Source organism: Myotis lucifugus, unplaced genomic scaffold (assembly GCF_000147115.1).
Source record: "Myotis lucifugus unplaced genomic scaffold, Myoluc2.0 scaffold_0, whole genome shotgun sequence".
NCBI lineage: Eukaryota > Metazoa > Chordata > Mammalia > Chiroptera > Vespertilionidae > Myotis > Myotis lucifugus.
In genome coordinates this window covers 6,555,492-6,569,314 of record NW_005871048.1, presented here as the reverse complement: position 1 = coordinate 6,569,314, position 13,823 = coordinate 6,555,492, and the positions used below count along the sequence as shown (strand labels likewise).

Genomic DNA, 13,823 nt, shown 5'->3' with positions numbered 1-13,823 from the left:
CGGAACAGAGAGAGCAGTGTTAAAAGCTTACATTTTTAAGCCGGTAAGGTTGGTACTTAAACATATAAATGGAAAACTAGAGTCCTTAAGGTAACAAAGGCTACAAAGGACAGGGACAGCGCATGACCTATTATATCCAGCAATCCATATGGGGACTGAAAACTTTGCAATGATGACAATTACTGAAGATATGAATCAACTAAAATAGTTGACAGGGACAATTCTTCCATCTTTGAAAATATCTACATCAAATCTGTTTAAATAGATTTTCATCTGCATAATATAACACATTCTGACAAGACCACCACCTCCACCAATGTGGTGAGTGTTGTGCTGTAAAATGTTTAATAACTGAGGGACCCCCCCCCTCGAGTGCACAAATTTTGTGCACCGGGCTACTAGTATATAATAATGCTCCATCTTAAAATCAATAGTGTCTCAAGGCAAAAAAAAATTATTTTATCCACTTGTAGACAATCTATACATTCATTGATGACAAAATTTTCATAGTGCCTTAGAACCACTGATGGACCAGTGAACTAGCTGTGAATATTTTCCCTTGATAGATGTGAAGGGAAAACAAATACCCTTTGAGGTCTACACAGGATAATAAAAGAGCCTTATACGTGGTGGTTAACAGGTGAATACAATCAATGGAGACAGGCTAATTCAAATAAGCAATTCCATGAAGGAAACTTGATGCACCTGGAAGCAGATGAAAGCACCAAAATCATCAACATCATCATCATCTCAATAATCTCAATAAATGTCAACAGATTAAATTAGTTTATGAAATCATAAAGACTCTCAGGTTTAGTGAAATACAAAACCAACATGGATAGATCTTTGATAAATAATGATGAGCTAAAAAAAAAAAAAAAGTTGCAGAAAAAGAATAAAACCATTCCTGTAGATTTTAAAAACTCACAAAATAATTCTGTATGTAAAGTGTAGATACATTCATATGTACAAGAAACATGGGCACATATCTGCTTCAAGATGGTGGCTGCCTCTGAGGACTATGGAAATGGGATTTGAGAAGGGTACAGAAGAGCAGAAAACTGTTTTTGCAGGGTGGGTTCTTTTATGATTATCACCTGCCACGACAGGTGAATCCCATCTGCAGAGCCATCTTTCCTGTACCGGTGTTCAAAACAAATTCTTCATGTCACCTGTAATGGGTTAAGAGATGGGCTTTACTGAGCAAAGAGAGAATTCCTGTGCCAGCAGACCTCGTTTTATTTTACTTCACTTTATTGTGCTTCACAGGTGTTGTGTTTCTTACAAATTAAAGGCAAGACCTTCCCCTAGCAAAAGGATTACAACTCGCTTTCTTGTGTCATTCGCATTACTAGGGTGGTCTGGAACGAAACCCACAGTATCTCCCTGCAGAGAGAACCAGGATCAGCAAAAAGAGGGGACTCGGGGTCTCCATCTCTCCACCATCCACCGTCGCACAGAGACAGGTGAGTGGAGGGCTAGTGGAGGGATATTGCTCTCCTGTTTTTCTGCCTTTTTTTATAGGTCAGGGTTCATGTTGATGGGGGGAAGTGCAGGCTGCCTGGTGCCAGGAGGTCAGCATTTTGGATGTCAGTTGTTCGTAGACTTGTCTGGGGAAATCAGCTGTCCTTCACTTGAGGATCGTGGAGCCCATGGAAATTTGTTGAACTCCTACCAGGGTTAGAAACCACCAGTGCCATGGGAAGCTGAGCTTGGGAGTAGCCCTCCAACAGGGAGATGGGATACCCTTAGTCTCAGCTGATTTGCTGCACAAGCAACCTAGAGTGAGTTCCACAATTATTTTCAGGAAACACAAACCAGTGCGCCATGGTATTTGTAATGTTTTGTGTCCTAAAAAACAAAATGAGGGGAGGGAATCTGAAGCAAAGTCCACAATAGCTAACAGTTGTTACATCCGAGCGGCATGTATGTGAGTGCTTGTCACATTACCTTCTGCACTAAGAGGTACAAAGTCCTATTTGAAAGCCCCCTTCCCCATCCTCTAATCCCACTGATCCCCAATACTGTAATCACTGCAATTTTGAAATTGCTGGGTTGCTCCTGCTGTGTTAGGAGTGTTGCTGAGAAGTATCTCTCTCTGGTTTCTAGAGATTCTGGATTGCTTCATATTGCGTTGGCTTTGTTCCCCTTTGTGACTATAACCGACTGGGGATTAGTCTCTCATAACATAAATGCAAGAGTCAAAGGCCAAAGTCTAATTCACACGGTGTAAAAAGATGGTTAAGAAATGTTTTCTGGAGGGTGGCTGGGTAATCAGTCCCTTCATTATCATATCATCCATTAGAGGTCAGACATGTCCCCCGAAGGTGTAAATTTTTCCTCCACATAGAACCTAGTTTGGGTCCAACATAAGAAGGGTGTTGTGACTAACCTGTTTTCTGTGCTTTGACTTTGATTTTAATCTTTACAAAAAGCAGCAAGTGTGTTTTGAGTGTGTGCACATTCACGCAGTTGGTATCTATCCATTCATCTATCTATCTATCTATCTATCTATCTATCATCTTTCAATCTCTCTCCTGATGCATTATTATCTCTTAATCTGCTGGTTCCTTTTGCTTCCTTCAACACTGAGAACAAGAAAATGGCCCCTTTCCTTCTTGGTTGAAGCGCTAATTAACAATCTTTTTACTTATCGCTTTTAAGCCAGTCCTAGAATGTCCCCCATTCTCTCCATTATAGAGGGATAACATAGAGTCCCTCGTTTTATGCCTACTAAAAGTAATTTTTACTTATACCACAACCCTGAACTTTCGCATTATTTTTTCAAAGGAATCTCCCCTGGCCACCCCCTTTCCCTTCGAAAGGCCACTTTTTGATCTAGTTACATTTTTATATGGAAAACATCTTAAGCAGCTCCAGTTGCTGATTTTAGAAAGAATAAAAACAGAAATGATCCGAGCATTTGGCAGGAACCCTAGACCTGAGCAGCGAGCCGCTGATGCATTCCTGCTGCAGAAGTGATTTGTTTTGTTTTATGAACTTGTACAAGCAACTCTTTATTTTTCACAGCAAAATAGTCGGTAAGAGGGAAAAGACCAGCACTCTGGGGGGGAGCTCACATTCAGTTCTTTAACCAACTTTTAAAAATATGTTTTATGTCAGTATCTAAATTACATAGAGCAGGCTGACAAACTCTCTTTTTTTATTGTTGTTTTTGTTTAAACTCTATTCTGAAAGTGGGTGTGAAATAATTCCTTTACTTTTATTTCTGGATCAGCTTTGATGAGTTAGATATTAAATACGACTGGTTCAAATGTCACATCAATGCAGGGCATAAGTGTCAGCATTTAGATGGAGAATAATTGGATTCATATCTGTGTTATGTTTTGAAATTGCTGGGTCAGTTCTAAGTCTCCTGCTGTAAATTCTTCTCGGCAGGCCCAAGTAAAAGGAATGTGACAGATTTAATACCTAGAATAAGTTATTAACTGTAAGGAGCATAAAACAGTGGCACTGCTGAGCAGAGAACATTACACTGCTCATAATTCTGTAAGTGAAAATTAAAGTCTTTTTTATATCAGTGAATATTTTTCTTCATTAACTCTCTTGCTCTACTCAAGTAAGTTCTTTGTGTCTAATCTAATGTGGAACAATCACTTTAATTTGGCCATTTCACTCATGGATGTTTAAATTTTAAAACCCAAGTGTGAGAGCAAGGATTTGATAAAAGAAGGGAGTTGTTTTAATGTACCACTTCCCAAAAGGTCAAGTGGCTACTGTTGACTGCGGCCATGACCTTTCCAGAGAATGAGTTCTAGACCAAATCTCACCATAAAGACCATGAATATTTTTTGTCATAGTGTAGACTGTCCTTTCTGTCATGGCCAAAAGGAGGGAGAACTGAAGTTTAGCCTCACCAGTTAATTAGAAAATTATTAGAAAAAAAACAGAAGGCAGCGGAGTGGAGGGCAGGAGAGGGATCATAGAAAGGAAAAGGGAAAGGAAAAACCCAAGAATCCAGGAGGAACCGAGACTGGTGTTTCTCACCCTTTCCTGGCAGCACCAGGATCTGGAGTAGTGGCTGGTGCTGGCAGACGGCTTGAATTTCTTTTCTGTGGCAGAATGTCAGCAGTGACCTGCCTGTGGTTGTGTGTGCCAGGCCACTCCCACTGCAAGAAAATTCTCCATTTCTACAGCACCTTGCCTCATAAACCCAGGGTAAGTAGGGCAATTTAACGCCACAATTACATTCACTCCACCATTCATTTTATTAAACATTGACTTGAGTACCCGCAATAGAAGGAGTCCCTGTTAATAAAGTGCATTACTTACAAGCTTTTCTCAAACTTTAATCATTCAATACCATCTTCTCTATTTTGCACACATCTATACAGGCACTGCTTAAAGCACTTTATGAATATTAGCCCATTTAATTCTCATAACTGTCCAGGGCCCCCTTTTGTTACAGATGAGGAAGCTCAAGGAAATTAGGTAATTTGCCCCAAGGTTTCAGGGATACTGCAAATATTTTTTTTATAAAGTAACTATTCACAAATTTTGTCATATACACATCTCATCCATATATTACTTATCTACTATTTTCTTTACATTATTCACTTGTGTCTACTTAAATAAAGTCATAGTTAAGAAATATTATCACTTCCATAAATGGAAAATAAATAATACCATGAGTTTAATGTGATAATTATATTTATGGAGATAAACACATATGCTACTTCATACTCATGAGTGTGGCTATAACAAGTGTTGGTGAGGATAGGAGAAAATTGGAACTCTCATATACTGCTAATGGAAATGTAAAATGGTATAGCCACTATGGAAAACAGTTTGATTCCTCAAAAAGTTAAACATAGAGTTATCATAAGACCAAGCAATCCTACTACTAGGTAACATTACCCAAAAGATTTGAAAACAGGAACTCAAATACTTGTATGTGGATGTTCATAGCAGCATGATCCCTAATAGCCAAAAAGTGGAAACAACCTAAATGTCCAACTAACTGATGGATGGGTGAAGAAAATGTGGTGCATCCACACAATGGAATGTTATTTGGTCATACAAAGAATCAAATACTAGTGCCTGATACAAATGAATGAACCTTGAAAACACTATGCTAATTGAATAAAGCTAGATACTAAAGGCCATATAAATATTTATTCATAATAGATATCCAAAATAGGTAAATGCATAGATACAAAATGTAAATTAGTGGGTTTTGGTAGACTGAGGGAATGGGAGAATGGGCAATGATTACTTAATGCCTATGGGATTTCTTTTGAAGATAATGAAAATGTCCTGGAATTAGATAGTAGTGATCAATATACTTGGTGAATATACTAAAAGTCACTGAATTGCACACTTTAAAAGGGTGAATCTGATGATGTATAAATTATTTCTCAATAAAGCTGATATTTAAATAAAAATAATAAACAAAAATTCCAAAGGTGCTGCAGGAATACTGCAGCTATTTTAATTTACTTACAAGGCAATTACTTTTCTTTGCAAATAGGACACAGGAAAGAATGGATTGTGAGGCTAGTAGAAATAATTATATAGATATGCACATATTTATGCATTACATTTTTTAAATATATTTTTCATTGATTTCAAAGAAGAAAGGAGAGGGAGAGAGTAGAAACATCATTGATGAGCCCTACCTGTTTTGGCCCAGTGGATAGAGTGTCGGTCTGCGGACTGAAGGGTCCCAGGTTCCATCCGGTCAAGGGCACATGCCCGGGTTGCTGGCTCGATCCCCAGTGGGGGCCGGGCAGAAGGCAGCTGATCAATGATTCTCTCTCATCATTGGTGTTTCTATCTCTCTCTCCCTCTTCCTTCCTCTCTGAAATAAAAAAGAAAAGAAAAAGAAAGAAACATCAATGATGAGAGAGAATCACTGGTCAGCTGCCTCCTGCATACCCCCCACTGGGGATCGAGCCCACATCCCGGCCATGTGCCCTGACTGGGAATCGAACCATGGACCTCCTGGTTCCTAGGTCGACACTCAACCACTGAACCACACTGGCCAGGCTATCCATTACATTTTAAAAGCTGTGTTTGTATTTCACTTAAAATAATTTCATATATGCTACCAGAGGTGCCAAAGTTTAGGGAACACTATTGAATATCATAGTAGTTAAGCTCCAGTATCAACAGCCTGGGTTTGAATCTCAGTTCTAACACTATGTGAATTAGGAAAATTTTCTTAATGTCTTTAACCCTGTTTCTTTATCTGTAAAATGGGATAACAATTCCTGGTGGTGCCAGTATCAGGGAAGCTGGGTATATTAATTTTTTAAGAGAGCAACATTCCTTGAGCCCCTGCTCTAGGCTAGCAAGGCAATATGCTAGACACATTATATTTAATTTATTAAATTCTCACAGAAACCTCATGAGATCCAATTTAAACATAATAAGCAAATGGGTAGTCCTCACTATGCATAATTCCACCAACTGCTATTGAAAACATAATGCCTTCTACTCTAATATCCACTCACAAGATCTGTGAATCAGAATCACCTTCTTCAATTCTTTAAATTCAGATTCTATTATCTTACAGACCATACTTTGTTTTTAAGATTATAAAACATCCATTTATGATAAAATTAAAAGATTATGTCATTATTTTAACCTCTCATAAAACTTGTACCAAAAAATTATCTGTATTTTATTTACACTTCACAATTTACCAGTTGCTAGTGTTTAGTACATACCTTCAAAAGGATTATATCTTAGAATACTGAAAGAATTTGCCCCCAAATCTATAAAAGTTGCCAAACAGAAAAGAAAAATAAATACAGAAACCATTACTCAACTTTTAATTGACACTAGGGTCTTAGTATACCCTATTGGCGTCTGAGAGGCCCACTCTTGTACTACAGCATTCATTAACTAAAAATAAATTTCAAATGTGCAGATTCAGTGACAATAATAATAAACAAATGCCAAATTACTGAAATATATTACACCCTTGCACCAGCAATCAAAATGAGCTTGGAGCCTCTGAAAGTCCATGTGGCAATGAAAGTATGGCCCCAACTGAATCAGAAACACAAGTGTGAAAACCCTTTTCTTTTAAAGAGTCTATATAACATGTCCTGGGGTCATAATTCAGATACTAAGCATACTATTACTTCTATCTCTTAGTCTCATGTTTGATTAAATGCTTAGGAACCTACCTCACAGGGAGATGCGATGTTGACCAGTCAACCTTGCAAAACAGTCCAGGTTACTAAAACAGGCTCTGTTTATAAGACAGGGTCAAAAAGAATTTAAACAACTCCTAGTGCATCTGAGGTAATCCCTAGTTTAGTTTTTTTCAAAAGTTCCCAGTCTGTCCTTAATTATTTCTATTCAACTCGCCCTTTACACATACAGAGCCAAGTAGGAGAATTGGACCCGTGGGTTTTGCATTTTCATTAAAAGCCAGGGGTAACATATAACCAACTTGAATTGTGGGTGGCAGCTCACTTTATGATTTCTTCAGAGGAAATTTGACGGAACACATGGAGCTAGGCTGTGCAACAGGATCACTATTTGCTTTGCGAATGTGTGGGTGTAAATGGTATTTGGCAAGCATTCACCAAAACTTCTTACGTTGGCCACAGCTGAATTATTGTCCTTTCTGCTCCCTTTCAGTTACCAAATAAAAAGGTCAGATTCATGACCCTTTAAAAATAGTACAAATACTTTTTAGTTTGATGTAGTCCCATTTGTCTATTTTTTTCTTTTGTTTCCCTTACCCTAGGAGATATATCAGAAACCAATATTGATATGAGAAATGTCCAAGATTTTACTGCCTGTTTTCTTCTAGAATTTTTATGGTTTTGAGTGTAACATTTAAGTCTTTAATCCATTTTCAGTTTATTCCTGTGTGTGGTAAAAAAAAAAAAAGGTGGTCTGGTTTCTTTCTTTTCTTTTTCTCTTTTTTTTTGCACATTTTTGTCCAATTTTCACAACACCATTTATTGAGTAGACTATCTTTACCCCATCGTATGTCCTTACCTCCTTTGTCAAATATGAATGGACCCTAAAGGCCTGGGTTTATTTCTGGGCTCTCTGTTCTGTCCCATTGACCTACATCTCTGTTTTCATGCCAACATCATTCTGTTTTGGTCACTATGGCCTTATAGTATAGTTTGATATCAGGTAACATGATTCCTCCAACTTTGTTCTTTTTTCTCAAGATTTGCACAGCAAAGGAAACCATCAACAAAATGAAAAGACAACCTACTTGTAACCAAAATAAAGCTAATTTTAAAAGAGGAGAGAATTTCTTTTTACTTAGAACAGTCTTAAGTATCTAAAAGCTGATAGTACTAGGTACTGGTGATTTGTCTCATTTTGTGGGCCAGGGGATGAAGCGGCCATACCTTTCTGGAGAGCAAACTGATAATATTGATGGTTGCCAAATGGGAGGAGGCATGGGGGTGGGGGGGAATGGGTGAAAAATATGAAAGGGATTAAGAAGTACAGATTGCCAACTATAAGAATAGTCATGGAGATGTAAAGTATAGCATAAGGAACATAGTCAATAATAGTATTATAACTATGTATGGTGTTAGATGGATAATAGATTTATTTGGGTTATAACTTCGTAAGTTATATAAATGTCTAATCACTATGTTGTACATGTGGAACTAATGCAACATTGTATGTCAACTGTAATTGAAAAATATTTTCTTAAAAAGATGTAAATATACCTACCTTCTGATGCAACAATTCCAATTCCAGTAATAAATCCTAAGGAAAAAATCAAATGAAAGAGCAAAAATGTATGCATACACATATCATATAAGCATATACATATGTATATGTGTAATTATATGTGTCTGTATGTATGTGGTGGCATTGAATATAATATTAAAAAACACCTTGAAATAACCCATATCTCCAAAAAGATGGGAATAATTAAATCATTTATTACAATGCTCTCTTACAATAAAAATAACTATTAAAAATGATAATGTAGCATTAGATTTATTAACAGGAAAATTCAAAGGGATATTATTAAGTGAGAAAGCAAATCCCTTGGTCCTTTTATTTTTTGCAATAGATGTGTATAACAAAAAGTCAGGAGCTACATTAAAATAAGAACATGTTTATATGTGAGCAGGTAGATTTTGAATGATTTTTTCTTTCTCTGTATAGTTTAACTTTTTTTGAAATATGTATATATATTGCTTACAATTTTAAAAAATCTCCACTTTATCTTATTTACATCCTCTTGCTCAGTTTTAGAAATAGCAAACAACGCCAAAACCGGTTTGGCTCAGTGGATGGAGCGTCGGCCTGCGGACTGAGGAGTCCCAGGTTCGATTCCGGTCAAGGGCATGTGCCTGGGTTGCTGGCACATCCCCAGTGGGGGGCGTGCGGGAGGCAGCTGGTCGATGTTTCTCTCTCATCGATGTTTCTAGCTCTCTATCTCTCTCCCTTCCTCTCTGTAAAAAAAAAAAAAAAATCAATAAAATATATAAAAAAAAAGAAAAAAGAAATAGCAAACAACATGACTACAAGTCAATCTATCTAATACTGAACATCCCAATTACCACTTGATACCTAACTGTTCTCTCCTCTCTATTTGGGAACATCTGATTTTTAAATTGCAATTTCTAACTTTCCCTCGACCTGTGAAACACAAGAAATAAATGGGAGTGATAGAACAGTGACAGGTATTTATGTTTCTTTTCTTTCCCAACAATTCTAGCAAAGTCCTGCTAGAAATACATAGAGTATTTACTCAATAAACACTGCTTCAATTGCCGGGTCACAAGGACTCCTGAAACTTTGCAGACTTGTACATAATAGTCTGATATCTATTTAAGGACTAAATTGGGTTTTCTAAAAAAAAAAATTTTTTTTAATGAAATAGATGATACTTCTTGGGTTATCTTAAAAAATGAAAAAATTATACTTCTCTGAGGTTTCTTCTAGATTGACTTAACACTAAACAGAGTTAAACTATAATATATAGGAGGGAGGGATTTCTCTCATTTGAAAAGACATAATTTATAAAACAGAAAAGTCATCAGACTGATAAAACAGTTATTCTTCTGCATTATTTAACAATAGTGAAGTATGACAATGTGAATTTGGCAGCATTTTATGACTGAGTTCAGAGAAGCCTTAAAGCCTTTTTCTTGTCATTCAGTGAGAAGGTGTCCAGTATCAATCAGTAGGCAGGCAAGGTGGAAGGCAGTGTTTTTAGCTTGTTTAGAAGGTGACCAGGGCAGGGCATGTTAATCTTGTACACTTGTGCCCTAGGACTTTTAATAAATACATATATATATATATCACCCATCACCATCTAAATTTTAAAATATAATTCAGGTCCTTGGATATACTGGATTACATTGCCTATTCTTTGCCAATGACTCATCTTTGACTAGAGAACTCACTACATGGCAAAGTTTTGATATTCTTATCTGTAATGTATAATTCTTTATTTTTCAACAAAAAATATTTTAATGTAGGAATCAACATATGAACATTACATTAGTTGGTAAAATTCAGGTTACAGATATAAGTATCAAATAATATTCTTCTGGCTTAGTAGAAACATAACAGTTGTGATAGTCGTGCTTAGCACCTTGGTTAAGTAATGAGAGGAATGGGCAGGGGTATCAAAGAGGTATGCAGAGATTTAACAGTTCACATAATCCTTAGTCCTTCTGAGAAACTCCACATGGGAAATATGTGACAAATGTCCTGTAATATGGTGGCTTCAGTCTATCAGTGTCCATTAAATATATGGAATATAGACATTAAATATATGGAATCTATGGACAGTAAGGATTTTCTGTCCCAACACTTCCTCAAATTCAAAAGACATTTATTTCCTAAGAATGTGGCAAACAGTGTTCATTTCAAACCAATCAGTCCATTTCCATGGCAACACTGCGGGATTCCTTGGCTGCCATAAATCGCATCAGTTGACTGTGGAATTTCTCAATGTCCTTTACATCTTGAGCTTGGTCTGTTCTATACACCAAACAAACTAAATCACCTGTTATTTTAATACACAAACTCCCATCAGAATGCCTATATTTGAGAACCACACGTGCCTTCATAGGGTCCGCGAGGTAGACTGAACTCCTCCCATGTCTGGAACTGCGGCATCGTGGGCCCCTGGCGGAACCGGAGAGGGAGGCAAGGCCAAGACCAGAGCGTGCGACCCAGCCCACCTACCCTCCTACCTCCCGCCGCCACCACCCGACACCACGGCCCAGCCGACCAAGATGGTCAGTAATGTATAATTCTTAAAGAATTAAAGTTTAGTTTAGACTGCTAGGCTGAACCGTAAATTGTATGATGTCATTTAAGTATATGTTGCATTTATTGCTACGTTCTTTAGGTGGTGGAGGAATTCTTCATTTTCACCCCAAAATTCGCTTTTCTAATTTGAACGTAATACATACTAATTGAAGAAAAAAAACAGTGACAATGCATAAAGGAACAAAAATGAAAATAACTCATTTTATACCACCCTCAAGTAACACCATCAATATTTTGGTACAATTTTTATAGCCAAGAGATTAAGAATTAAAGTTGTGGAACCAGACTTCCTGGGTTCAAATCCCAGATCTAATTCTTACTAACTATGTGACCTTGAGCAAGTGACTTTATGTCTCTGTGCTTAAATTTCTCAAAGGAGGGAGTGGGTGTAAGAGCAGGTACCTTAATAGGTGATTATGAGAATTAAATAGGCTAATGAGTACAAAGTGCTTAGTACAATACCAGGCACATAATCTCAGATTAACAAACTTTAGCTATTATTTCTGTTTTTAAATTTATACATTAAACATATGGAATCATACTGTTTTGTATTCTGATATTCTGCCTCTTCACTTAACGATGTACCTTGAGCATCTTTTTTCCCTTTTATTTAATGAATATCTTTCCATGTTAATTAATAGAAAGCTATAAAATCACTCAATCACTACATAGCATTCAGTTGTTTGAATGTACCAAGTTATGTAACTAATCAAAGGAAAGAGTTCTAAAGGATCTATTCTTCCATATTATAACCTCATCATGAAGGTCCAAATGAGGTTATTAAGCCGAAAAAGTGAAAGAATAGCCTTCTACTAAATCTTTAAAGTTTTTTAGTGGCTTCAAAAACTAATGTCAAAAGAAGAAAAGGAGGAAGAGAAGGAAAAAGAAGAGGACCGGGCACACACTAAACACAAAAAAATTAAAAATAAATTTAAAAATATTAATGTGCTCCTGATTGTTTGTTTATTCTCAAGAAATAATCTTAAAGGCTATTCAAAATCTTCTAAGTTAGTTTTGGCTAGATACCTTTCTTCAGATTGTTTTAAAAGGTAAACAATCAATTAACGCTATCAGTAATATATAAAAAATAACTAAGAAACTAAATTTTTATAAGACCAAATCAGGACTGACCTCAGATATTTGTGGTATAAAATATAGAGACCATTTCAGTACATATTTCTATATAGACCCTTTTTTGTTATGAGACACTATAAAATTTATGGTCTTACAGAAAATTTTATGGCTGTTTTATAGTATTTACAATGCTGACGTTGAAGAAAAATTATCTTATCTACCTGATATTATCACCCAAAGTTTGAGTTCATGACTATATCAGACTCACAGGCTAACTTTCCATATTTTAAAGTCACCTACTTGTAGCCTGGGGAGAATACACACACACACACTGAATGGCCAGATTATTATGACTACCTGATCTTTGTAAGCAAATTAGCTATAATTTCGCGCTGAAGTTGCTAGAGGGCCAGACCATTATACATAGGGAAGCAGGTTGTTTACCACAACAGTAGAAGTTATTTTCTAAAGATATGGGTAAACAACATGATTTAACAGCTTTTGAACATGGGATATATTTGAACGTGAGTGGCCGGATTATTATGACCACCTGACGTTTGTAGGCAAAGTAGCCGTACACTGCATCGTATGGGATATGGAAGCTGAAGGCCTGTTCGAACACCTTTGCTGTCTGCAGTTACCAAAATAAAACGTCTCCAATTCGCACAGGAACACAAGGATTGGACAGTCCAGCATTGGAAAAAGGTCGTGTGGTCCGATAAATCACGTTTCCAGTTGCATCATGCAGATGGCAGAGTGAGAATTTGGCGGAAACAGCATGAAAGCAGGCACCCCACATGCATGAATACAACCCTTCAAGCTGGTGGGGGCAGTGTTATGGTTTGGGGCATGTTTTCCTGGCATGATTTGGGCTCTATAATTCATGTGGAACAATGTCTGAATAGCACAACATACCTAAGTATCGTTGCTGATCAAAGTTCATCCATCATGATGATGGGCTTATCCCAATGGAGATGGCCTTCTTCCACAAGAAAATGCGCCATGCCACGGTGCTCGTATTGTGCAGGAGTGGTTCAAGAACATGAGGGAGACTTTACCCTACTTAGGTGGCCCCCACAATCACCAGATCTCAATCCAATTGAGCATTTGTGGGCGGAAGTTAAGAGAGCCATCAGGCAGCTGGTTCCACAACCATCAAATCTCACAGAACTGGGCAGTGCTATTCCTCAGGCATGGTGTCAGATTCCTCACATCACCTTTCAACATCTCATGGAGTCAATGCCAAGAAGAATCGCTGCAGTATTGAAGGCAAAAGGTGGCCCAACGAAGTACTGATGGGTGGTCATAATAATCTGGCCTCTCATAATAATATATATCCCACGTTCAAAGGCTGTTAAATCACATTGTTTACCCATATCTTCAGAAAAAAAAACATTTCTACTGTCGTGGTAAACAACCTGCTTCCCTATTTATAATGTCTGGCCCTCTAGCAACTTCAGTGCGAAATTATAGCTAATTTAACTACAAAGGTCAGG

At 37.1% G+C, this 13,823-nt stretch overlaps 1 pseudogene; it reads right to left on the bottom strand.

The window, feature by feature from the left end:
* Positions 1–10,853: 10,853 nt before the first annotated feature.
* On the bottom strand, positions 10,854–11,097 carry LOC102429131 (annotated as a pseudogene).
* Between the last annotated feature and the right edge of the window lie 2,726 nt (positions 11,098–13,823).